At 36.3% G+C, this 27,174-nt stretch overlaps 1 protein-coding gene across 3 annotated transcripts in view; it reads right to left on the bottom strand.

Annotated features, from left to right (window-relative positions):
* Window positions 1–27,174, bottom strand: part of ADGRL2 (adhesion G protein-coupled receptor L2) — a 388,507-nt gene that overhangs the window by 277,940 nt on the left and 83,393 nt on the right. Inside the window, exon 1 of one of the 3 annotated variants that reach the window (XM_071750508.1) lies at window positions 20,550–20,574. The exons of the other annotated variants lie outside the window; for them this stretch is intronic. The gene's annotated coding sequence lies outside the window, so the exon portion shown is untranslated. Of the gene's footprint in view, window positions 1–20,549; window positions 20,575–27,174 lie in introns of those variants that run through there. 3 annotated transcript variants of the gene reach the window in all.

The following is a 27,174-nucleotide window of genomic DNA, read 5'->3' as shown; positions in this document are numbered from 1 at the left end:
GAACTGTCAAAAAGCTGTTCATTCTGTATATTACAGAGCAGCTATCTGAATGGGGAAGAAGGTCAATGGCAACAAGACAGGGAAAGAAATGCATTGGGGTGATCTTTGCTTCCCCCACCCCCCAGTCAAGTGCATTTTTCATTTCAGCAATTTTCCATGTAACAGAGACAACATACATGGAGCAAAGGGCTGCATGGGGCTTGAGGATGGAGCTACGACACCAGGCAGAAGGAAAGGCTCTTTTCTTCTACATGTTAAAACTATTCAGGGCACTGTGTTCACCAGTTCTGGTTTCAAGAATTCATCTACAGTCATCTAATTCTCATGTGTTTAATCATTTAGAAAGATTAAGATGTGGAAATGTCAGAACTGGTCTGTTAAGTATCATAACCAAAATATAGCTTGGATAATAATTGTTCCAGTAAGACAGATAATAGAAAAAGAGATGTTTTACCATTATTTTGCATAAACTGTAGATGGATATGAACTTCACACTACAGATATAATAAGCACACAAATACACATATAGTGGTCCAACTGGATTGAATACATAACAAATTCAGATTAATTGCACTGAGTTCAATCATTATGTATTAGTATATTCAAGAGACTCTAGTTATTCACATCAAGATCTGAAACTAATTGCAAACTAATTTGTTTTTATATTTCGCATGAATATTTCACCTTCTAAAGGTTATGTCGGTAACAGACACAGTACTAGGAAATAAATGAGGCAACTCTGTTTCCTACATGCCACGTTAAATGAAGACTATCTCAGTAAGAGTTTCCTTGTATTGCTCCACCAGAAAACTCATTACTTGGCTGGAGAGATACTAATCTGTAACATTTAACAAGGCTTCCAATCAACCAACCAGCTTCTAACCCATCTTCCTTTGAAAATACAGACTAAGCCTGAGGATTGTGAAGCTTATTCACAGAAAGCAGCTTTCAAATTATTTACAGGCAAGGTACAAAGCAGGCAGCTGAAATGTGAATTCCCCATTACTGTCCCACTGACTACATTTCTATTTTCCCACTGGAATCTGTTCTTGGTGACAAATGACTCGCTCTCCATGCTTACTCAAACCTGACCTCACCCAAAAACATCAATTGCACCAAATACCGCAAAGCTTTCCTAGTTTTGTGATGTGGTCAAATTTCAGACAGCTCAACTATCTTCACTTAGAAACAGAGGTGATGAGGTTCCAGACGCATGGAAGGTAAATGACATATGCTTTATCCAGCAAGATGCCCTGCCCTTTTGTTTTTTTACTTCTCCTCCTTTTTATGGTCAGGGTCTCATCTCTGGACATGCAAGAGACCTACATTTGGAGAAGAAATACATGGCAGCTCAGGGACTGAAAGAGCCATGGAGAAATTCAAAGCAATCTCTAGATGTGTTGGCTGCCAAGGAGGTCTGTGTTGTCAGATGATATCATAAGACTCCCACAGCTCTTGGATTGGTGGAGACTGGCTTCCTGTGGGCTATTTGTTGGAAGATCCTACTGCCACTCTTACTAGATGATTAAGGCATCCCTGGTTTTATTAGTGATTTATAGTTATTAAAGAATAGAAAACTTAATTTCTCCATGTGTGTGATCTGCCAACAATCACACAAACACACACTACCTGCTCTGGTAAGTGTAGGAACTTCAGGAGATTGCTGGGTCCAGATAAAATAGATTGTCACACTATACTGCTGAGTCTCTTAAAGGAGCTGGACATCAGCTGGGCAGATTTAAAACCAAACGGAAATATGCTGGATCCTACAGAAACAGGTCTCTTGCATGCTGCCCTTTGCTATCATGTACCTGTTCCTCTAACTGAGGTATGGGTAAGAAACTTCATTGGAAGGTGCAGCTCCTAGATCTTAGTGAAATAAATACAATATGTGACCACCTGATACTATTCCTCTTCTGATTTCGTTATTTCTCTTATATTTTCATAGACTCATTGAACTGTCTGGGTTGGAAGGGACCTTATAGATTATTTAGTTCCAAACCCCCACCATGATCAGGGACATCTCCACTACACCCATCCAACCTGGCCTTGAACACTTCCAAGGATGAGGCATCCACAGCTTCCCTGGGTAACATTTCCAGTGTCTCATCACCCTTGTGGGGAAGAACTTCTTTCTAATGTATAACCTCAATCTACGCTCTTCCAACTTAAAGCCATTATGCCTTGACCTATCACTACCTAACCTTGTAAAAATTCACTCCACAGCTTCCCTGTAGAGCTCCCCCTTCAGGTACTGGAAGGCTGCTATAATGTTCTTTCAGTCTTCTCCAGTCTATACAACCCAAACTTCCTCAGCCTGCCTTTGTAGAAGAGGTACTCCCTATGATCATCTTTGTAGCCCTCTTCTGGACCCCCTCCAAGGCCTCCATGTCCTTTCTGTGCTGGGGTCTCCATAAATGTACTCCAGGTGGGGTCTCATGAGAGGAGAGAAGAATCACCTCCCCTGACCTGCTGACCACACTTCTGATGCATAAACAGAAAAGGAACATATGTGAGACTGGCCTCTTCCTCTCCCAGGGAGTGCAGGACATTTGCAACTTTGTTGAAGTACAATAAGTGTACGTAGTTGATGGCTATTTGTGTGTATTTACACATAAACATCTATTTACAAATAAAAATGAGAGAACACTATATTAGTATCAACACCTACTACTTCACTTTTGCAGCATGTATGCTACCACCTCAGAAATGGTACAGAGCTAGTACAGCTGCATTTTTCTACAGCATAGCCAGGAAAGCCTATTGATTCAGCCTCACTTCTGCTAACATCATGAGGGGCTGTATTTGACACACATGCAAATGGCTTTAAAATTTTGTGCATCACTTTATTTATCTAAACTCTACCTTCTCATAATTTAAGGAGCTATGTGATCAATCATTCTAACAAATAATTTTATTTTAATGTATAAAATGCACAGCACAGATTCATGTGATCATGCATGTGAATCACAGCATTTATATTGCCTGAGGCACACAAACACGACAGAGCAGCCTAGACTCAGCTGATTAAGCTGTAGTGCAAACCAGCACCTTGGTTTTCAGAGGTACAACAGCCAAGAGTGGTTTATTGGACCAAGGGGTATAACACTGTAATTTACTTCTCTAATACACGTCATGTTCTCTCTTATTGTTTCCCCTTATAGAGTGAAATATGTAGTTAAGAGATTGCTGCACAGTTTCGTATGTTACATCCCTCCAAAATTAGAGAATAACAAACTGTCTTTATTAGCCAGTACATTAGATATAGTGCCATAAATCACTGAAAGTGCAGGTTAGCATCTAGTAGTTTGAAGTCAAGAAAAACTGTAAGACTTCATGTATCTACCTAAAGTGATTTTAGAGCTACAGTACAGCTAGACAAAATGCTACACTGCCTAGCCCTGGCTGTTATTGTATGTTTCTAGATATTAATTTTTTGCTTGCTGGCAGGAAGCCCAATGTTTAGAGTCTGGCTCAAGGCAAATATTTAAAAGATTTTTTTTTTTTTTTTTTTATTCCCAAAATGTAGTAATATGGGTCAAAATTATTTTTTATGCCTGTTTTCCTTTCAAAGCTGGGATTTATAGAGATTTAGAGAGAGTCCAGAGGAGGCTGACAAAGATGATTGGGGAATTGGAGCATCTCTTGTATGAGGAAAGGCTGAGAGCTGGGAATCTTTAGCCTAGAGATGAGAAAGTATCTAAAGTGTGGGAGCAAGAAAAATGGAACCAGCAGTTCCCAGTGACAAGATGAAGGGCAATGGGCACAAGCTGGAACACAGGAAGTTCCATTTGAATGTAAGAAAAAAATTCTTTACTATGAGGTTGACAAGGTTTTGGAACAGGCTGCCCAGGGAGGTTTGCATAGTCCCCTTATCTGGAAAGATCCAAAACCCACCTGGATGCTGTGAAATGTGCTCCAGGTGATCCTGCTTCAGTGGGAAAGTTGGACTGGAGGATCTGACCTCCAGAGGTCCCTTCCCACTCTGACAGTTCTGTGATTTGTAGCCTTCTTCCAGAAGAAGTATTGGTCACAGACAACTTATAAAAAGTAACTTGATTGTTTATGAAGCAAACACATGTAAAACTGATGAAATTATTAATGTCACAGTGTTAACTTTCTTCTCATAAATATAGTTTAACAGTGCTGACATGGCAATTACAGTCAAATGTTCCGGCTCTTTGCTTATTTGCTCAATCTGTCAGTCCATGATGGGGGGAGACAAATTGTGGTGAGCATTTGACAATGCACAGAAGAGATATAAGACTATTCTGATTAAACCTTGGTGAAAGATTAAATGACTCTGAATACTTACCAGATTTTTCAGACATGACATTTTTTAACCAATGCTACTAAAATATTCTGTTCACCAGAGGTTTAAAAACACATCGGGTAAAAATAGTGTATTTAGCTCATAGGTTGGTTGGTTGTTCTGTTTCAGAACTGACAGATTAATAGCTGCATTCATACTATATATCTCAGTGATATGAATTATGTATTTTACTGAATCAAAACCCATAGTCTAGTTTGTCCATACCCAGACAACAAAGACCAAAATTACTGACTCTTCTGACAAAACTCTCTCATTGATACAAGAGCAAGAACGTCACAGATATGACTCTGTGCTACCAAGGAAAAAAAAAATCATTAAATTACTTTCAAATTAAATCATCCATGGGAGAGGACTATAATTCAGGCAAAATTGGAGTATACCAACTCCATACATGGCAGAGCCAAAAAATTATTTAAAAGCAGAGATAAAATTTCCATTATTTTAAAATGCACCATAAGATTTCTACTGACCTCAGCTGTGTAGGACTGACTGGGCCTTACTACAGTTTTGGCACATAATCACAGAAACAGGTAATATGGAACACGTCAGCTAAAACTACTTGTTTAAATTGCTATGGGTGATTAAATGTCTTTACTGTCCTCCATACAAAAGCATACAAGAAATGGAAGCCCAAACTTCTGATTATGGTTTTCATTGGAAATCCATTTAACTTTAGCATTAAAGTTGCTAGGTATCAAAATGGATTTTGTTCTAGTAAATGTTGTATTCATATATTGGACTATACAAAAAATGCCTAAGTGTAGTCACAATATGACAAACAAGCCATTTAAAATTTAAAGTTTCTGACTCAAGGAACTGTAAGTGATGACACCAAGTATAGGGGAAACAGGTAATAAACATTCCTTTTTCTAGAATTATAATCTACATTTGTAATCCAAAACAAATACTGAAACCTGTTCATCTACACTGTTTTTATATCAGCTGAGGAACTAGTCTTATATTTCTATTCTAATAAGACTTTTTTTTTTTTTTTCCAAAACTGATATTGTGAAAGAAATAGACAGTTTGGGCCTTTCATTTACAATTGATGAGACTTGCATTGAAACCGAAAAACATAAATGACACATTTCAGAAGTCTCTAATAGACATATGTTTACCTTCTGTGTGAATGAGAGTATTGTATTTGCTTTCTGTTTCATTAGATCTGAAGGCTGAAAAAAAAGTCTCATATGCTCCCAATGAAAACATATTTTGATTTATGTTTTGCCACATTTTAGTGATGACTTCTTTCATAAGCAAGAGGAATCCTCTGTATGAGTCTCATAAAATATTTAGATAGCATAGAACAAAAACATAGAACTAAAAAAAAATACAATTCCCATAGTTTATGGAAATAAATTACATAGAAAAATTTCTTTAAAAGCTATTTCTTTAGTATTCCTTTATATTCACCACAGGCAGCCAATAAACTGATAGGAAATGGTAAGCTAGGGAAAAGCTAGAAATTAAGACCTTTTTGGTGACATTATCCTAGTTAGACAAATTGATATAATAACAACTGTTTGCTCCAAGAAACTGTTAGTACCAGCATCTCCCTGTGCATTCATTTCACCTTTGTCATATGTAGAATATTTTGGTTTAATTTTCATATACAAAAATCTACACAATTATATACTTTTCAGATGTGATAAATGAATGACTTGTAAAGATTTTTAGGTTCAGATTCTAAAAAAATATATAAATTCATTATTAAAATGTAAAATTTCAGTAGAGCAAGCAATCTCAATCACAGGCAATATGTTTGGCAGGGCAGTGTGTGAAATGCTAACCTTACAAAAGAACCTGTAAATTTACAGGCCAACCCTGACTTTAATAACTTCAGTGGTAAAATTCCAGCTGATAGTGGTAAGAGCAGAATCAGGCCCCTCCAGCTTAGTTTTCTAAGGTTTTCTCCTCTTTCCTTCCCCCTCCTTCTACAGGAGCTTGAATTCCTGTATTCTGATTAAGATAGATGGAGTATTTGCATCCTATCCATATTCATAATCCTCCTTTTCAGTGTCAACCCAAAATACTGCATTTGTTACCCAGGCAGACACAGGCAATGTCTTCAGAAGGTTTTGCATAGATGGATAAGGACACATCCCTTTTCAAATTTTGCAGAATAGGTGGCCACTAGGTGAATTCATGCTGTTAAAGTGCTAAGAAACCAGAACAAAACCCACATCTTTTGTGTGTGACAGAAACTGTAATTAATGATTTCTTCCCTTTTTGCTAAAGAGAAAAGGGATATGTGCTGTTGACAGGGATTTTATTAATGGTTTCTGCCATCTTAGTATACATAAAAGGCATTATTGGTTGCAGCACTAGTTTAAAAGATTTTTGTTTTTCTTTTTTTAACAAAATGTTGAAGATGTTTCATGGATGAAAAATGAAGGCAATCTGTCCACTGCCACTGAAAGTTTGGGTTTCAGTAATAAAATTGAAACTATTGTGACAGTTCCCACTCTATTCTTTAACCATCTGCCTCCTGCTGGCACAATCAATGTTGGCATCTGCTGGGATATGGTCAACTTTACCTACTTTCTCTCATTTCAGAAAAAAAAAATCTTGTCAATACCATGACTCATGGCTCCTTTTGTAAGGAGATTTATCAATCATCTAGGTGATGGTACTTATTTTAGTGACTGTTGGTCTGTTGTTGGATTGGGAGCCAATAGGAGATAATCAGCCTGGCACACAAGAAATTAGACATGCATTTTCCAGTTGCAACAATGGCAGCTGACTGCCTAATCCAGAGGCCAGAGCAGTGAAGATTTATTCTTAGACCTTGCTTATACTATGGAATTGAAGTGAATGGGAATAACCCAGTATCACACTACTTTTTGAACAATATTAAGTAGGAGAACGTGACAATCCTGCATCCAATTCTTGAATTTGTGTTCATTTTCCTTGGGGGAGAAAAAAAAAAAAAAAAAAAAAAAGTAAAATTAATTCAAAATACCCAAACAAAAAGCTGAAAATAAGAGGCTAAATCCTAATTTTGTATAAATGAAAGGCAGCAGCTTGACCATACAGATAGTGCTATGCTCGTTTACACAGGCTAATGGGCTTCGCATTGCTTATGGACAGACAAGAAAACAGTAATTTGTCTAAGTTAGTACCCCTTCCACAACACTTTGAAAAAGTGTTTTGCTTTGCCACTGATTTGTGAACAACTTAATAACTTCTGTGAATCAACAAGAAAGCAGACATTTACCACATGTATTCAAGATAACGTAATCAGAAAACACGTAGGGGAAGGGATTTAAAGCAGTTTGTGCACTCCTCTCAAGACAGAAACAATGAAGCAGCAAAAGGTTCTCCCTGCTTTTTACTGAAGGTTTGATGACATCTTGGTTTTAAGCACAGAACTTTTTTTGTGACTATTAAGCTCAGCATTACAGCTGTCAATAGTGTTAAATATAACAGTATTGGTTAGTTAATAAAACACCCATCCCTGCTCGAAGCAAAGGTAGGATTCTTTTAATTCGGTTTTTCAGACTTAATTTCTAAAAGTCCCAGAAAATCTATGTTTTGGGAAGCAGCTGGAAATGCACTGTTTGCACACTGATCTATACTTGCAGCCATTCATTTTCTCTGGGAATTTTTATGTAAGCTCCCTTATTGGGAATATGCTAATGACATCCACCATGATTACTGATTTTCTTTGAATCGTTATTCCTCTGTGGGCAAAGCAATCAGAAAGGGAGAAGAGGAGATTTACTTCTTGCTTGTGTGCCTTCCTCAACCATCTGCTCTGTCCTGATTCATTTGAATAAGATCCACAGTTTTAGATTCTTTACTCTGGCATTCTGAAGCATTTTAAAGCTTAAAAGGAGTTAATAGTTATCTATCAGTGTCACAAATGTGGCACTGCAATGCATTCTAAGAGCAAGTTTGCCTTCCAATGGTTTACAGGGCCAGATTAATTTTATTAAAGTAAAAAATGACAATGTTCTTTAACAGCTTCATTATTTCAGACAAGTCTTTTGCGAACGCATTTGTTATCTGGAATGTGGAAATATAAGATCTGAAAGAAAGGGAACAAATTTATAAAGCAAGAACCTTTTAAAAATGGAAATTGTTAATCTACTCCCCCCCAGCCCAATACATGGGAAAAAAATAGAGGGCATAATTGCGATCAATTTAATGAAAATACAGTCTTGTAAAACGCATTGCAGTTACTTAGTTCTTGTACCTGTTCTTTTACCTGGGTGAATTTCTGAAGTGTACTTACACAAGGTCATTTTGATTTTTAGCAAAGTTGCTATTTAGCTGTATCAAAATTCAATTAAAACTGTTCTCTCAAACGAAGTACTGGCCTCAAATAACAAGTTTCCCATGCGCAGTGATAATTATGTGCATGCTTGTTTTGGTTTTTTTTTTTTTTAATAGGATGCCAATTTTCTGCTGTTCTATATGTACATGCCAGATTTAAAATAGCTATGCTAATTGCAAAAAGACCATTTTGTACATGAGTAACAGAAAATAAGCAAGATGACATTGTAGCAAGACAGAACTAAGCACAGACAAATGCAGGGACAGAATTCAGAGAATTGTGTTGAATACTTAAGTGCAGCCTTTTCAGAAGGAAGTAACCTTTAAAATGTTAAGGAAAATTAGTGTTTGGGAATAAAAAACTTCTTTACTAAACTTATTTCAGAATTACTGTTAATGAACACTAAAAGAGAGCTTCCATAATAAGTCCTGTGAAATAGTTCATAATGCCTATAAGAAGAGACCCTTCTAAAGAAAGTAGGTACAATCTTTAGATTAGAAAGCAATATATAATGATCTCCAAAGCGCAAGATCACCCATTCTGTTACTTTTGAAACCAGAAACTTAAAGTAATACAAAATAATTATTAAAATGTAGCAGTCAGATTTTGTTCCTTTGATGTGGACACAGACATTAGAACCTCTGCCTACCATTTCTACCATTTATTTTTTCTTAAATAATCTTTTTTGGCAACCTCTGATTAGCATTCTGATTTCTCCTTGTCTTTTTAAAAGTAGAATGACAATACAAAAGACTGAAATGGCAGTTACCTCCCTGCTAGAATTAGTTATCCAGAGCCACTTTCTATCAACTAACTTCAGCTCCTTTCAGAGCTCTCAGAAAGAGAGCTGCAACTAATGTGAAGAAAGAGTAATTATTTGAGAAAGGGTTTGCCTGTTCTCATTCAAACGAAGGAACTTACAAACACACTTTGTGTTTGCTTTTAATTAGAGGTACAACTAAACTAAACCATAAATTACAGGGCTCACTGCATTTGTAACATGGTTATCCTGTAGTTTAGAAAAAGCAACTACAGCTTCTTTAAAGATGGATCAATCTTTGAAATTCTCTATTTCCTATCTCAGTAGAAGACTGTAAATTCAGACTTAATTTTAATGGTAATTTTATAATCAACACCAATGTGGTTCCACAAATTTCAACAACTGGTCTCAACCTTATTTTTACTTTGATGTATTGTACAAAGCACACAGTTCTGAGAAACATTAATAAAAATACAGAAGCAGAATTCTATCTTAATATTTCATAAGAAAAAATCCTTAACACCAAATTAAAGATAGTTAGCTAGCCAGTGAAATACAGAGGAGAAATTGTTATTGAAACAGCAATGCTATTTTTCACACCATAGGCACCTCACAATTGCTGGTCAAGTGTATTACACATAAAACACACATAGTGCAATATTAAGTCCTTTTAATTGAGGAACATTTTCTCTTGTCTTGCATTTCTCTTTCTTCCTAATGAAAGCATGCCTTATTGCTAAAACTTTGTGCAATGCAGCTTGCTTGTTTAATGGTTAAAACCACTTACCACATGATGCTCTGCCTCTTTAAGTACACAGTCTCAAAGTGCAGTAGGAATATTTTAATCTCTTCCTCAATGTGTCTCTGTAGTTTTCACCATTTACAGGCTCTTTATTTCTACTTTAAAAATCCAAAAACCTGATTACTTATGCAAGCAAGAAGTTTCAAAAAAACAACACCAAATACTAGTCCCTCTAGAAAAGCAGAGGGGAAGGTAGGGAAGGCAGAGTGCTTACTCTTGACAGAGAATTGCAGAGTATCTCTGAGTGAAAGGTACAGCAATGGCACCAGTTAATATTTCTAACCTGCTCCCTTATTAACAGCCAGCAAATCCAGGAAAGTCTATCAATTACATCTATACTTTAAAAATACCATAATTCTACTTCTGCACCGACAACTGTACAGAGTTCAGCTTTGGGGTACCTGCAGGGAAATGCAAAATAACCCTTTGTTAGCTCTGCATAGGCTGCCTTACAACCATGTCAGTGTAGGGCAAACTTTCAGCCTTTGTTCAAATCCCCAGCTCATGAATGCATCATCTTTTGCAGGCCCTTTGCACAGGCCTAGTTACACTACTATTTGAGAGCATCAAGATCTTTAAAATTTACTCAAGCATATGAGATGCCAGTGATAAAGATGAAACTTCAGATTTATTATCCAATTTCACTATCTATTATATCATTTACCTTGAGAACAAACAAAAAAACCAACCCAACAAAAACAGAAAAGAAAAAAATACAAAAAAACTAAGAAAAAAGAGAAAAATAGTGAGACTATATACCTAAAAATCAAGTGAATCCTGCTGAATGTGAGAATTTCTTTTAAGCAATAGACAAGTACCAGAAAACTGGTTTCACTACAGTTTTTCTCTTTTAAATTCCAGGTGAAGATGAAGAGGATTTTCAATTAATAAATAATGCAAAATTACAAAGAAAAAAAACCAAACCACCACGCACCAAAAGAATCATCTTGGAACCCCCAAGCAAGATCTAGACACACTTGCTCCTTGAGCCCCTCTTGTAAGTGTATTTGCATAATGTAAAATAATGTCACTGCAGCCAGTTTTAAATGGTCTGCAGGAGCTTGTTTTCCTGTGTATTCCTTAACATTCAGATATTAGACTGAGAACCATTCTTTGAAGTGTCCAAAAAAGATAACAGCACCATGCGTAAACATCAAAATAATTCAGTTTCATGTAAGTTATCTTATATTGGTGAGAGTGGGTATACACAGACTAGAAAGCCACTGGCATATATCATTTCTATTTTTTTTCCCAGAACATACTGTATTTCTCATCTGCACTATGAAATGGAAAAAAGGATTTGCTTTCATTTGCATATGATGTTACTTGGAACTGTAAATCTATTGTTTAGACAAAATCAAATGCATCTGGCAATTAGCACAAACCCAATTCATTGCACTTAGGTAGGATGCTACTTTATGTGCACACAAGAAACTTGTCCCTGTAGCCTGCTCTGGAAGTTGAAAACCTTTAATTTAATGCATACAGCAAACATCATATAACTTGCAAAGAGGTAGGGTTTTTTTAATAATGTGGAGAATGGAAGGGAAAAAACAAAAGACAATGCTCAAAACATATTTTACAGACAACATTGCAGGTGCATTTCTTTTTATGTTTAAAAAAGCAATGAATTCATAACAAAGAAAAAATTCAGAACCTTTTTAATGGTCTCATAATTTGGGTCCAGCTCCAGAGAAGGTGAAAATTTTCTGAGATCATATTTTTGCCTACTGCAGATGCCACAATCTGATCATTTCACTGACAAAGGATAAAATTCTCTGTGATATATATACCAGGGTCTTAAATTACTGACATCTCTCAGCACTGGTATTTTCTGGTTTATACAGCCTTAGGGATATTTCCGTAGAATTAATTTGTGTAATATGCAGTTAAGTGCTAAGATTTTCTCCTCATCACATTCCAAGAAACAGTTTCAGTAATTAACAGTTAAGTTGAATTGATGGAATTTATACCTTTGTGTACATTACAGGCAGTCACTGACTGAGAAAGGAAACTCTGTCTTTGGAGCAGTAGGCAGATACTGAAAGTAGTAGACAGATGAAAGCTTGAAGATGCTCAGAACACCAGATTCAGTGTGTGTATTTGTGGCACACTCTTCAGTCCATCAAAAAAAGGCCACATAGCACAAATTTGTCTGGACTTCTCTAAGAAAGCACAATCCAGGACAGAATGAAAGTAATGAAAACAACTTCTTTGTGCCCCTTTGCCATTAAAATTTAGCAAACATCTAGAAATTTCTGCAACATATTCTTGCAAATCTCTATGGTGACTATTAAAAAAAACTTGAATAGTTACAAATATTTTCATAAATACTGTAGTTAAGGACAACAAAAGCAACTTATATAAAATAGGCAATTGATGCATTTTAAATCCCAGCCCTACTATCTATGCTCTAAATATATTTAAATCTAAACAATAAGGAGCAAAGGAACAGAAACCAAAATGTTACAGGAAAACTTGATTGAATTAATGATTAGCTATAACTCCTATGGATTAATACACTGATCAATAAGCTTTCATTAACTGCTAAAGGAATAGTTTGTATTTTTTGGAGTCATACACTAGTATAAAGAGAAGGACGAGCCTCAACTAAGCTTTGTACACGAGTTAATTAAGCTTTTGGAGTAATTGTCCTCTCATAAGCCTCAATAGATTTGTCTCAGTTCCTTTCTCAGATACTGAATCCTCTAGGGATTTTAAATTCCTTCTCCAGCTCATAATTACTATATTCCACTCGGGTTCCCGTTATTGTATTTTCCCTCTCTGAGTGTGAGTACTGGTTTGCTCCTTTCAGCTCCTTACTCTGCTCCTTACTCTGCTTCCTCAGGATTTTGTTTCCCCATTCAAGCTGTTTTATTATGTTATTCTGGGGAATCATTTAGTGGTGGTTAGTTTTGGTTTTCTTAGGTACTGATGGAAATCCTTCACTGTTACTAGTAGACCAGATTTGGGTGTAAAAATAGAACTCTCAGCATTCTTTATCAGCCAGTCTTTCTTTTTTTCTCTATCTCTCTCTTTTTTTTTTTTTTCTCCTTTTTCTTTCCCCCTCCCCTCTAACATCAATTTGTCAGTATTTCAGTGCAAGCTAGCTTTGGGGTTATTTTATGGAAAAATAAGCCCATCTGCTCACAAAATTTTAACAATATTACTTCAGGTGGAAATGCACAGACTTCAGATCTGCATACTACACAAACATATAAAACACAAAACTAGTCTAATCCTTCTCCATAATGACTTGAAAGTTCCTTCAAAACAAAGACCAAAATCAACACCAATAGTAACAAACCCAAAAAGTAACAAAAAAGCAAAAACCAAACTCCCCAGTCACTCTGCAGTTTCTTTTCAAGAACTGTCCAGTTTATATCATCTTGTCTCATAACACACTGGCTAAGGAAGTTTAATTTTGTCTGTAGCCTTGCTCAAAAACATCCGACCAAACACTACATATGGAATAAAAGAACACTGTACCTTTTATGGTACAAGAATCAAAGGTGGCTCTTCCTGCTACTGGTTTTACTCAGCAGTAAAGAGAAAACCTTGCAAGTGTTGTTTACACAGTACTAAATCCTTGTAAAGTCATACTGAAACAAGTCTGCTATCTGACCTAGCCCTTAGGGCTACTTAAACACCTGTGGATTTATAGAGTTCAGATGTCTACAAGGTCTGTGCTGAAGTTCATTTCCAAACTTGTGCCCCATGTGAAGTGCTTTGCTGGAACAGTTAAGTCATTACTACTTGTTTCTGGTTTGTAAGGCAATCACCTTATGAAACAGGGACATCAGAATTAAGAATACTTATTTTTATACACAGACTGTAAATGTGCATAATGACTAAATACTCAATATACAAGCTTTTATTTGCAAAAGCTTAGCTTCACTAAGAGCAAAACAATGCAGGGAAAGAGGGGAGTTATCCTCTGTATCCATATAACTGATTCCCCAGAAGGATGTAGGCATATAAGACACATATCAGACCATCAAGTTTAAGTAGAGCACTCTTTATGCTAAGACAGTGAGCATTTTTAGAGAGAGCACTTCTCATCCATTCTCAGAAAATAAGCTCTACTGCACCCATGTTCACAGTAAAAATAGCATGATAGAATCCACAAGCAGAAGAATAGTATAGACCAGATTCTAAACTTCTCAGATATGTGATTAGTTAGAAGGCTTACTGGTTAAATCATTTAACAGAAATCCATATGCCTGACTTGAACAGGACCAAGATTACATTGTCCAGTGGGTTTAAATAAAGGAGACCCTAAGTTCTACATCTCTTCAAAGTCAAAGGTGTTTGCTTTCAATTTAATTCTTTCAAAACCATCATGAATTAAAGCATACAACTAAGGCCATATTATTATTATTATACAGTGGCTCAATTACACCCATTTTCTTTAGATTCTTTACTACTGGGTGTACGGTCAGCAAGTTCGTAAAAATTAAAGCAAATAATAACTAAAAAAGGAATACAGATTTTTTTTTTTCCCCCTCTGGTTCTTTAGCTTCATGACTTTTAAGCCAATTTCATAATGCATAAATGTGTCACCTTAATTTGCTAATGTTCAGACTGGTACGATTGCTTCCTGGAGCTCTGAGCAAATGCATGCAGAGAAAGAGCTTCAGGAAAGCATGCAGGCAGTGATCTTTTTTTTTTTAACCATGAAGCCAGCTTCACTACATGAAAGAGCAAAAGCAGCAAAAATTGTCTTACTGTCATCCCACATCTCCGAGATTGCTTTAGGGAAGTTTGTGCTGCCAATACAGAGCAGCCAACAGTGGCTGCACAGAAATACACCCAAGCTGCCTCTTGCACAGGGGGACAAAGGACAGAGCTCCATGCCCAGCCCATGTTTAATGCTGTACTCACCCAGAGCACTACATGAATACCTCCAGGTATTTCATCTGAGCCACTACTGCAGCTCTTGAGAGTTTGTGTTTGTCCATTGATGAATTAAGAGTTACATAAATGCTAAATGCTCTTAAAATCAGACTCACAAAAGACTCAGAACTCTTGTGGAATGCAAATTCCAAATTTAAGAGATCCCTCTTAAAGAGGATAATAGTAAAACCAGCCATCAGAAATTTACCACTTCTTTCTCTTTAACATTCTGCTATGTATGTATGGCTTTCAGTAGGTAGCTGTGTATAATAAATGACTGCCATACTTGGCCTCTTGTGGATCTGTCCTGTTTACACATTGTTAAATCTTTTTTATTGGTTCTGACAGTATGTTGTTTCATATCATACCTTTGTAAGTATACTTACACTGGTTTTACTGTTGTATTATCATTATGGTGCTGAATTACACTGAAAAAAGCCTACCTGTTTATCTGATAGGGCTTGGCTTACACAGGCATTTTCATGACCATAGTATTTATTTTTTTTCTGTTTATTTAATATACATTTATACACAGATACATTGTTTCTCTGTACTAAATACACCAGAATGCAATAATTGCCTTAAGTGGTATTACTAGGCAAGAAAAAACTGACACTTTCTGGCAAAAGCAAGAGATGACACAGCCAACACAAATTATTTATCTCAGCTGTTCTCCGTACTGAGTCCTTGAGGTCTAAGGATGATTTAAATGCTTAGCAACTAACAGTCCACACTACCACGTTACATTCTCCATGTGGAGAATTGGGCCCTCACCAAGAAATATTTCTTATCACCACTTAATATGAAGATTCTTATGTATCATCAACTGTCAATCCATTCAGGCCTCCCCATCCAATCCTGTGTATTAGCCACTCTTAGAAAGACTGCTGTGCACGACATAGTGAGAGTCAAAACATGAAAACTGCAAGTAACTTCTTCACAGAAATGTTCATACAGCCAAAGTATATAAAATACCTTTGTTCTGACAGCTACTGGAAGATGTAAAACTAACACCAATTCAGGTAACAAGATGAATCTAACTCATCTTTTTATTGGAATTTTGGAGGAAACTCAGCATTGCCACATACAGCTTTTTACCAATGGCAGAAAACCAAGGCAATAAAGAGACAAGGAGGTTCAGATTAGTCAACTCCCATATACTGAATGTGAGATTGAGATGCTTGACTGCCTGAAACTCTCTGCACATAGACCTTCATCAAACGCATTTCTTAATCAGTGCAGAGGCTTCCCCTGTGCTCTGCATCTGCAGGTTCCAAATCAGCTACATCTGGCATGTGGAATCAGGTAGCAGAAGGGAGAAGCCAGGAGCTCAAAGTCAAAAAAACCCTCGTTCTATGTCACAGGTGTCTCTCTAGGATAAACCTCGACCTTCACCCAACCTCTCAAATGCTAGAGGAGGATTAATTTGAGAGCCCTGTGGGTAGCTTAGTGCTCAGGGGTAGTCAGTAACCAGAGAGAGCAAATGGCCTGAGTGTAATTTTGAGTATTAAAATGGGAAGGTAACAATAGGAGATCCTGAAAGAGCTTTTAAAGCACATGGAATAGAGACAGCCCATTTAGCTCATATCTGCTTGGCAGGCAGCACAAAGGAAGTTCCCTGCAGCACAACAGAAAAATGATTTTAAGTTGCTGGATGTGATAGCAGTGCAAAGCCATAGCAGTAGTTGCTGAAGAGTAGAGAAAAAAACCAAGGGGTAATGAGTCTGAATTAAGATTAATAGAGTAGTGGACAATTAGCTAGATTGTCAGAGGAACAAACAATCATTAAAGGAAGCCTTTCACATCGTAAAACCATTTGTATAAGGGATGCAGTAAAGAGGACATCAATTTTGCAAGACTGCAATTGAGGTTGATCTTCTTCCTAACAAGGCTGATTCTCAAAAACTCAGCAAAATAATCAGTTATTTCCCACCTTCAATGGGAATGCAGCTTAGATCTTTGATTAAACTTCTTTCCTAATATTTGATTTGCTGGGGAAAAATGGTCTTCTGAATCATTAGAGTACTTTGACAGGACAATTTGTTTCTTCTGTTTGAAATATTTCCTGCTGCAATAAACTGCTGCATGTAAATGCTAAAATACAGATTTTCAGAGAGCATGAGAGATATTTTTAGGTTTTCAAATATTAATACAAAATGGCACCATTTGTATCCAAGTCTGAATTTTAATGAGAAGCTCTATTGATAATCACTGAACATCTATATTTATAGAAAAATGGAATATCATAAATACAGAATTGTACCATTATCTACATGTTGCATTTCTCCATATATACAGAAATCAAAGAGTTTAATTTATCTAGCAATGAAAATATGGCAATTTACTCCAGAACCATTAGTCAGAATGTAAAATTAATTAGATCTCAGCCAATGTGTTGACTGTTTTTTAAAAGTTGGATCTAGCAAAATTTTTCTCATGCATGCATTCATTTCTGCCTCCCTGGATGGAGGCACAATTCTGTGCTCACTCCATATGGTCATTATAGAAGGTTATTAGACTTTTAATGCCATTTATTGTGGTGCAGCAATACTTACGACCTAGATCTTAAACAACATTTAAGCACACAACAGCAAATCAGAAAAGTCCAGTAAAAATTTCATAGATTTCTTTTTAATATGGGCTTAATTGCTAAAGGTTGTGCCTGATAGGGATTAATAAAAATATTAAAAGAAAGGAAGAAAGACTAGCAACCATGATTTTTTATTCCTACTCTATAGCAAAAAGAAACATTATCTTTGTGAGTTTGAAAAGAATCCATGTTTCCCTAAGCAAATATACAATAGCTGCTCTCTTGAGATGGAATCCCTCTCATTTGGTTGATTCGATAACTGAGTTGTGAATACAGGGCAATCAGAAGACAGCTTTGCATAGTAATGTGGGAATTTTGAAAATAGGAAAATTTGACATGCAAATTCTTAATCCATTTTCTTAACATTGTATTCATTTTGGCACAGACTTTAAAAAGTAGAAAATGTATCAGTTAAGCAGCTCTTCAGAACTTAAGTTTGAATGCACACACATAAGCAGGCAAGAACTGAGTATAATGGACAAAGCTCAAAATGTTGGAAGCTGACTTTCTAGACATACGTGCCCAAAATATAAATACATATTCTTCATTAGCATTATTTCATAATTAATAAAACAATTGGACAAGCAGGAAAAAATCATGTAATATACTACTCGTACACATTATCTGTAATAGAGTGGAATGACAAAACCTTTAAATGTTAATAAAAGAATTTTTAAAACATTGCAAAAAACTGACTCCTCCAAACATACACAAAGCTCATATTTTTGCTATTCATCTAAATTGAAGCTTAAAGTGTTTTTTGTTTTCTTTTAAACTTCAGTGACTGTGGGAAAATATTTATACACTATGCAGGGTATTCTTTTAGGTGGATATTTTCTGACGTTGTTATTAATAATAATAATAATACAAAAAAAGTGTAGCAGATCAAACCAGAAGGAGACCTGAATATATTTGCTGGGAATTGCCTCAGGCGAAACACCAGGGACATGAAACAAACTGTTCTTATCACCTTTTTCCAAACATAGCAATTTAAATTTACAATGGAAGTGCCAGCACCAGCTGCACTTTAAGAAAGCACCACATGTCTTGATGAGCTCCAAGAAAATGGAAAAAAGCCCAGTTCAAGTTAGAGGTGTCATCTTCCTCTAGCCAGCTGGGTGACACAAAGCTGAAAGCGATGAAGTGCTAATTAGAGGTTGATGAACAGAATCTCTGAGTGGAACTTGTCGAAATAGCCTCTACTGAATCATAGCCTTATAAGTATGCCCTTATCTCCCCATACAGAGCACTGTCAGAGCCAGAAAAAGGCAGTGTGAATCCAAACATCTATATGGTTAGGTTACATGTTTTATCTTGTACCATATGTCTACTTTATCTTTGAGTTATTTTGAAATTACCTTTTTTTTTTCTTCTTCTTTTTTTTTTTTTTTTTTAAATGCAGATATATTTTTTCCCTAGTTAGTTTTCTTAGAATGTCTAGACCACTGCAGAAACAGCGATTAATTTTTTTTTTTAAAAAAAGGAAAGATTTCTTTTATAACTAATTCCCATAAGGCAAAAAAAAAATATCTTCCAATGCTAAGTGAAAATAAGCAAATAGCTGTTTCTTGGAAATGCACTGACATAAAAAAATAATAAAAAAAAATAAAATAAAATCTTAGGATCTTCTTAGAATAGGTCTGAATTTAGAATTGTTCTTGACTTTAAAATAGGGTGGCAAGGGGATGCTATCCTTGGGAGGTGAGTTAGGTGCTTTTTTTGTTCTTTTTAAATAACATTAAAGTGCTGGCTTTTTTAAGTATCTTGTTCTAAAAGGACCAAAAGCAGAATATTTAGCAGTGCTGACAGGCAAGTACAGACAGGGTGGTTTTACTTCTAGGAACAGCAGGAACTACTGCATCATACAGCATCAGCTGGTGCTCCAAGCTGGACTAGCAGGACACAGAAAAGTAACTGCAGCATTTCCACATATCCCTCTCTTGCTTTTCTCTCCACATTTCCCTCTTTCTTCCACCTTATCTATTAATCCTAACTATTATGATCCGTACTGAGCAAGTGTCCACACCCCTACAGGTCCTGAATCAGCAAAGCCTTTATGCATGGGACCAGCTTCAGTGGGAGACAAATACATGCTGAATATTAGGAACAAATTAAAAGGTTCTGTTTATTCTGGGTAACAAAATCCAATTAATAAAAAGGAAAATCTGAAGGTAGAGAGATGAGTTGAAACCATTCCCATGCTAATGCATTTGCACAAAACTGCAGCAACAATTCCCCTGTTTGTGTGTCCTGTGCTAGAGCCAAATACATTTGGATGATCAGAATATCTTACCTGGCACTTTCTAGAAGTTTTTGAAATTATACTGCATCAACACCCGGGAATTGACTTTGTGACAAGTATCTGTTTCTTACTAGTACTGGGCATTCTCTAAACTGTATGTAGTAAAATGATCAGCTTGTGAATATCATGTAGTTTGTGGGATAAAATATCATCAGGACTAAATTTCATCACTGAGTAATTCTGAAACATCTTTCAGCCCATATGCTAACAAGTCCAAAAAAACCAAACTAGATAGAGCTGAAGCATTCATGAAATCCCTTCTTTTGCACTACATTTTATTCTTTGAAATCCTTACACATTTCTGTGCAATTTATGCAAGCTGCTATAATGGGTTTTTTAACCTAATCTCAATGTATTAATATCTAAAATATAAACATTACAGACCTTTGTTGATATCAACAGAGACAGAAAAAATGACAAAAGCTTCAGAAATCAGTCACAATCCAAAAAATAGACAGTCCTTGTTAGAAATAGAATAGACATAGAATAGAATAGACTGCACACCTGTTAGAAATAAAAATCAGAGCTGTGATCCTTTTATACAAACAGTACAGGCTATATGAAATAATATTTTAAATATTTAATACCTTAAAGATATGAAAGTATACTTCACATCTTATAATTCCAGTCAGTTTTGTTCTGTTAAGCTATTGCTTCACAAACCTGGTTCAGATTAATTGTCGTCTAAAGAAAAAAAATAGAATCCATGATCTTTTGAAAATGTCAACTCCCATTAAACCAGCTCTCCAAAATAATGATGTTCATCTGATTTTCCCCTCTTTGATTAGGGCTGTATAATTCTGTATTATCTTGGTAGCTTTGATACCAAACAAGATTAAATTGTCATGTGCAGTATATTAAATTTATAATCGGAATAAAAATATCACTTATAAAACACTCAGAATGCATATCTACAGATACAGCCACTACATTTGCATAATTTTCACCACTGATATGACATTATTTCCTAATTATTTGTGGCCAGCTCTCAATTGCTGGTCAATGCTTGGAATCACTCACTGTAATTATTTCCCTACGGCCTTTTGTTTAGATGCAAGAGAGACAGTTTTATCAACTCTCAGCACAGCACTACTACCTGCAATTCCTCTGCAAGGAGATACTGGTTTTTACTGTCTTGTGATTTTTCTTCACTATGAGCAAAAAATATTCCAACTACAAACTCTGAAAGTTTTAAAGCAGCATTGTTACTTGACATGTATTCAAAACTGTACAAAATATTCAGAGGTTTCCCTAGGAAAAAAAAAACAAAACCCAAGCCAAAACCATACCCCAGCAAAACTTATGTAGTAGGAGAATCCTGTTCAACAATAATGTGATCTTATTGTCTATCCTCTTCTCTTTTCCACTTTTTCTTTCAGCACATTTTCATTTTTCCTTTTTTTATTTCATAAAAATGGGTGAAATAATAGCTGATTTCTGCCCTCATATCTGGATTTCAGTTCCACTCAAATCAGTCCTAAAGCATGCAAACAAAAATCTGCATTTGAATTCCTAATGATTCCTCCCATTGTCTCATTGCTGCTACAACCTGTCAATCACTGCTGAAAAGTGCTAATCACTCCCAGAAATCCCAGTCTCACAGACAAAAGTACCAGTCACCAAAAAAATAATACCAATTGGTCATGGATGGAAGGCAAATCTCACTAGGGATCTAACTGCACAATGGAGTTTATTAAGTCCATTTTGCTATAGTCTAGCTCTGCTAGCAGCATCCAGCAGTCTCAGACTTTAGTTTCAAAGTCAGCTAAAATCCACCAAAGTAACTTATATTCATTAACTAGGCTTTAACTGAACTGCTGTGAAATCTCTTGGCTGCAAGGGTCTTTAGTAGAAGCAGTAGCTTTCATTTTCAATTTAAGGACAATAGATCTAGTCAGATGTCAGGTATTTCTCTTTTTAGTCAATTTGCTTTTTACAAGCACATAGTTCTTTACAACATCGTTTTTTTAACTAATTATACACAATTTTAACTAGTAATACACATGCAAGAATATCTTGCAGTTAACACTTTGTACCTGACCAGTTCCCCTATGTTAAAGCTTTAACTTCAGTAGAAAGAAGTAGTGAGAGTGAGCACACACCATGCATCACAAACCACTGTTGCCTTAGGTCACAGGACAGTGCTATATTTTATATAACAAAAGGGAAAGTGGCTAATTCCATAGTCTTGACATCTAAACCCGTATCCTAAGAAACATTTAAGTCTCAGTGCAGATTGCACTGTTTGCATTTAAAACTATAAACACAGACTCTGCTTTCCTGTTACATCAACTAAATACTTAAGTATGTTTGATCTTAATAAACTATAATTAAGCAATATACAGTAATTACCTTTTAGAAATCCCAATAGTGATTATTACCTCTGGAGTTGACTAGTGGAGGCTAAGAATGTGCAATAATTGATTTTTATTGGTTATATAAATTCTACTTCCTATTTCTTAGAGAAGCAAAATATTTCAAGTTGGTGAAACCTCCCAGATAAGTAAGGTTCATCTGCCTTTAGATAGACATTACTGCAGTCAAGAACTTCTACCAAAGTTCCTGTTGAATCTATGTTTACCCTTCATTGCAGTGGAAGGACCTCCCCTGAAAAAAATTGTAATATTTACATTAAAAACTGTTTGCAGAGAGGTATAATTTGAATATAGCTTTGGGCAATGTTTGCCTTGCCTACTTGGAGTGGTTAGATTTCAGTAAGGTTACAGCCTGTGATTCTGAATGCTTTTTGCTTCAACAGGAACCCACAGCTTCCAGCCTTAGAACACAGCCAGTGTCTGTAGTGCTAGAGAAGTACTTTTTATTTCTGGGGGTTTTTTTGGGTTTTTTTTTTTTTTTTGTTTTTTGTTTTTTGTTTTTTTACTCAAAGTCCAACACCTGAAAAGCATTTTTTTTCTTTTAAATTTTATAAACAGTTTTTTGCAGTTTAGGTTACTTTCTCTTGCTTGCGGGTAAAATAAACAGCAAAATTCATCACAGTGTCTGCAAAGCAGCATACAGCTCCAAAACACTGGTTCATCAATATAACTCTCGCATGATTACAGTGCCCATTCTTTTGGATTAGTGATTTTAATAAAAATAATAATGCAACTCAAATGACTGCACACATGGTGAATCAGGGGGGAAGCTTGCACTTCAGATATGCTCTCTTGTGATATAAGCCACTCTAGGCACATTAATTCAGAAGTACATTAATCCACAGTGCCATCTAGCCACCTGTGTATATTTAGTTTAAATGTGACAAAAAGAAAAGCCTTCTAAACTGTAAAGATTGTTAACCCTCTCCCCTTCACTTCCCCTCCAGTTTCTGGATGTAGACAGAGTAGAATAATAAAAAACTAGGCTGGCATGTTTTTAACAACTGTTACTGACCTAAAGGAAACCTGCAAATTTTTGCTACAGCTCTGTGTTACACTGTTATTACTCCAAACAACATAAACTGGGATATTAGCTGTGCTGAATTAAAATGAAGCTTTCTATAAGCACCTGCTTTGTTCTACAAAACTTGTTTCCTTGAAACATAGAACCTCTTTCCCTCCCTTCTCTTTTTCCTTCTTTTCAGCTCTCGCCTTACAACTAAATCAGATTTACACAGTGGTTATGTTGCCAGAACATCTCAAGCCTTCAGTAAGTATCTAATTTTTTTTTTAGTTCTTATTATTGTAAAGATAAGAAACTCAGGCTACCAGATATTAAAAGACATCCTCCAAACATACATCTAATAGATATTCTCAACCAGTAATATTCCCATAGCAATTCTTACACATCCCTGCATACACCAAGAATCTTTGACAGAATTCTCAAAGCACCATGTAGTTCCCGGCTCAAGGTGTGACAGAAAGGAGTTGCTTCTAAAACTTTTCTCCTTTGACAGAAATAGCACAATATTCCCTGACTACCTTTTATGATTTGCATAGGAAAGAAAGCATGACAACTGAAATGTCCCCAACAGCTACCCAAAGGAAAGGCTGAGACTGGTGTTTGTCCCACCCAGCAAATGGCAACCCTTTCTTTCTTGGTATATTTGTGCCTCTTCCAGGCAAGACAGGGTTAGATAAGGAACCTTGAACATTAAGTTACATAACCACAATCTATTATGTGACACAGTAGGTTGAAGGCACATTTGGAAACCCTCCCAGTCACAAAGTTATGGCAGACAGGCATTCCCCTTTGCTTGGAGGCTGAACACAGCAAGTTGCCCTGAGAACTCAGACGTGCCCCAAAAGCCTGGAGAGACCTTTCTATCCCCTTCATGTATCAGCTTATATCAAGCCTCTTCGTAGGTTAGCACTGATAAGATATATGAACATGATTTCAGGGCAAAAACTTTATTTAAAAATAATTCCAGTTAACAGTTTCTTTAGAATCCTGCTAATACCAAACACATAACAGTTGCAAAAAATCTCCACCTTCAAGGGAATCTTCAAGGAAACTGAATAAGGGAAAACACTCAGGTTCTGACTGTTATAAAATCTGCTGTCAGTCTTCAACCAATGCAAAAATACTCCTGCTGCAGGCTCTGCTTGGCCAGCTTCCCTTGCCTTCTGTGTCTGCTTACTGCTACTCTCCTATAGGCCTCAGTTCTGCCTCCCTATTATCCTTACCCATAGACTCATAACTACCCAGGTTTCTGCTCGTGCTGTTGTCCCAGCATTACCATTTGAAGGAAATGCAATCTCCATACTCACGCCTACTGCCTACTTCTCATTTCCCCCAGCTTTAATTCTTTCCAGCTCCCAGAGCTCCACATTTTGCCTCAGGTCTCCCACTTCAATGTTGAGACCTCTGACTTGTCACCGGGCCAAAGAGGGCCAATAGGACAGTCTGGCTCTAGATATTCCTCAAAAGGTAATTCTGAGCATTATGCTGTATGCAATTAGTTAGACCTCTGCAGAAAGATGGTAAAGAGAAAAAACCTGTAGTGGAGGGAAAAAAAAGAAAAACTATAGCAGAAACCTTTAAGATACTATCTTTCCCACTTCTTTACAGAAATTTTTCACCCTTATTCAGTTTCCTATGAGTAGAACCTGTCATCCTTCACTGCTTTTTGTCCTTCGTAAAGAAAGCAAGCTGATTTTAAAAACTGGTACAAAAAGAAGAAGCTTAATATATAAAGGAAAGAAAAAAGGCCCAGAGAGCAACAGACAAAGAGATGGGTTGTTTCTGACACAGGGCAATATAAACAGTTCTTACTTCACAGTTTTGTTGCGGGAGAAATGGCCAGTTTCCAGTCACCCCTTGATAACAGACCTAGGCTGGTGTAAGGGGAGTGCAGACTTTGTTTCTTATACTGTCGGATTTGTTTTGAGTTTTTGTGAGTTTTTTGGGTTTTTTTCTTCTCCTTAATATTCTATCTTTTGTTAACCTCTTCCTTTCTTAGCACAAAATACATATGGAACTATATGCTCATGCTCCTGTCTCTCCTTACTTCCTGAACCTTCATTGGCATCTTTTTCCTATTAAACACTTGGTCCTGACAACATTATAAATCTCACTAATAGGCCAAAGTATACTGAATATATTGACAAAAGAAAAATAAACAAAAAAATTAACTGATAAGAATCAAAGGACACACAGAAAAAGGACTTCTAAAAAATTTAATTTTCATTATTTTTTTAGAAGTCCTTCAGCCCCATAAACTTCTCAGTGTATTCTTCTGCCTACCACCGGATTGATTCATGTAAGGTATGAACTATTTCAAAGGAACCTACATGTATCTAGTGGGTGTAAAAAAATTAAATTTCCTGCTTTTCTTAGGATCCAAGTCTCCCCTTCCCCAGGGGAGTGCCTTTCTACAATACTGGTTGTTTCTTCAGTACTGGTTATTTCATATCAAAGTAAATGTAGTGGATAGGATGATGAGTGACACTGTATGGAAGACAATGGGGTAAGGACCCAGTGCCTTGTGCTTTGACAGGCTTTTTCTCCTGGTGACTGTTAGGCATTGTTTGATAACTACAGATTTCCCTTCCCACAGACCTTTCTGAACTCTGCTGTCTCTGAACAACACATGAAATGGGAAAGAAAGTATTTACCAGCCAGTAATTACAAGCCACCCCTCATGTAAAGGTAACCCGTAATGAAGAATCTGCAAAGAATAGCTAGAACTGTCAAAAGGGAAAAAGATAAAAAGAAAAAAAAAAAAAAAAGCAAGCTTGTAAAATGTAAAGCCATACAAACTGCCTTATAGACTTATCCTGCAGTAACTGTATCAATTAACCATGCTAAAAGCCCTAACTCAGATGGGCACTGCACACAGCATGTCTGCCAGCGTTTTATTATCAAGTCCATTATGATGAGTTCTTGTCCTAGACAAAAGGAGAACAGAAAAAGAATTCAGGCTGACAAATTAGACTTGAAATCAGTTTCATTTACATAACGACTGGAAGTTCATTAATAACAGAGTTTTAATTATTCATGCTCTTGTTTCACTAGATACAGCAGTTTTCCCCCTGCTGTGCTGGATGTCTGGATTAGCTAAAATGAACCATAGCAAACTGATAGACTGCCCAGATTTCTTAAGTTCTCTGCTGCTTTCAAACTAGCAAGGAGAACACTTTGGGGGTGGAGGAGTGGGAGAGGGCAGAGGGAGGGGAAGAAACCCTTTCATTCTGCTAATCTTATAACATCCTAACAAAGGAAATATTTGAACTCTGCTTAAGGTACAAACTTCGATTTGATGAGAACTGAGTCACACAATGCAGATTCCAAATTCAGAAGTGATTTGCCAAGTTCTTATTTAGATCACTTTAGATCAGTAGCATCAGCACTGGAAATTTGTGTTGGGATACCTGGTGTGAGCGGATGGCATTTCTGGGGAATAACCACATTCCGATCTCTCACAAAGAGTTGTTCTGCACCTATATTAAAACCATGGTGATTTCATACATTCAGTTTTCTAAATTTTAAAATTATAAACTGTAATAAAAAAGGTCAGAGGCTGATACATTTTCTATAGACAAGGTGAGATTTGCTTGAGATTTGTTTACAAATCTTTGTTAAAAAAAAAAATAAATCAAACCATGGCAATGAATGGACAGCTTTATCTTATAAGGATAAGTTTTTCCCATCACAGCATCAAGCAAGTAACTCCCATTGACTTCAACATATCCTGCAGTGAAAGAATAGGATCCGTGGATTTTACATGACTATTTGCTATTCAGTGAAACCTGAGGGCCCTACTCTCCCACTGCA

Source organism: Heliangelus exortis, chromosome 8, assembly GCF_036169615.1.
Source record: "Heliangelus exortis chromosome 8, bHelExo1.hap1, whole genome shotgun sequence".
Lineage (NCBI taxonomy): Eukaryota > Metazoa > Chordata > Aves > Apodiformes > Trochilidae > Heliangelus > Heliangelus exortis.
Note: the sequence above shows the minus strand (reverse complement) of the source record. Positions and strands in the feature narration are given on the sequence as shown.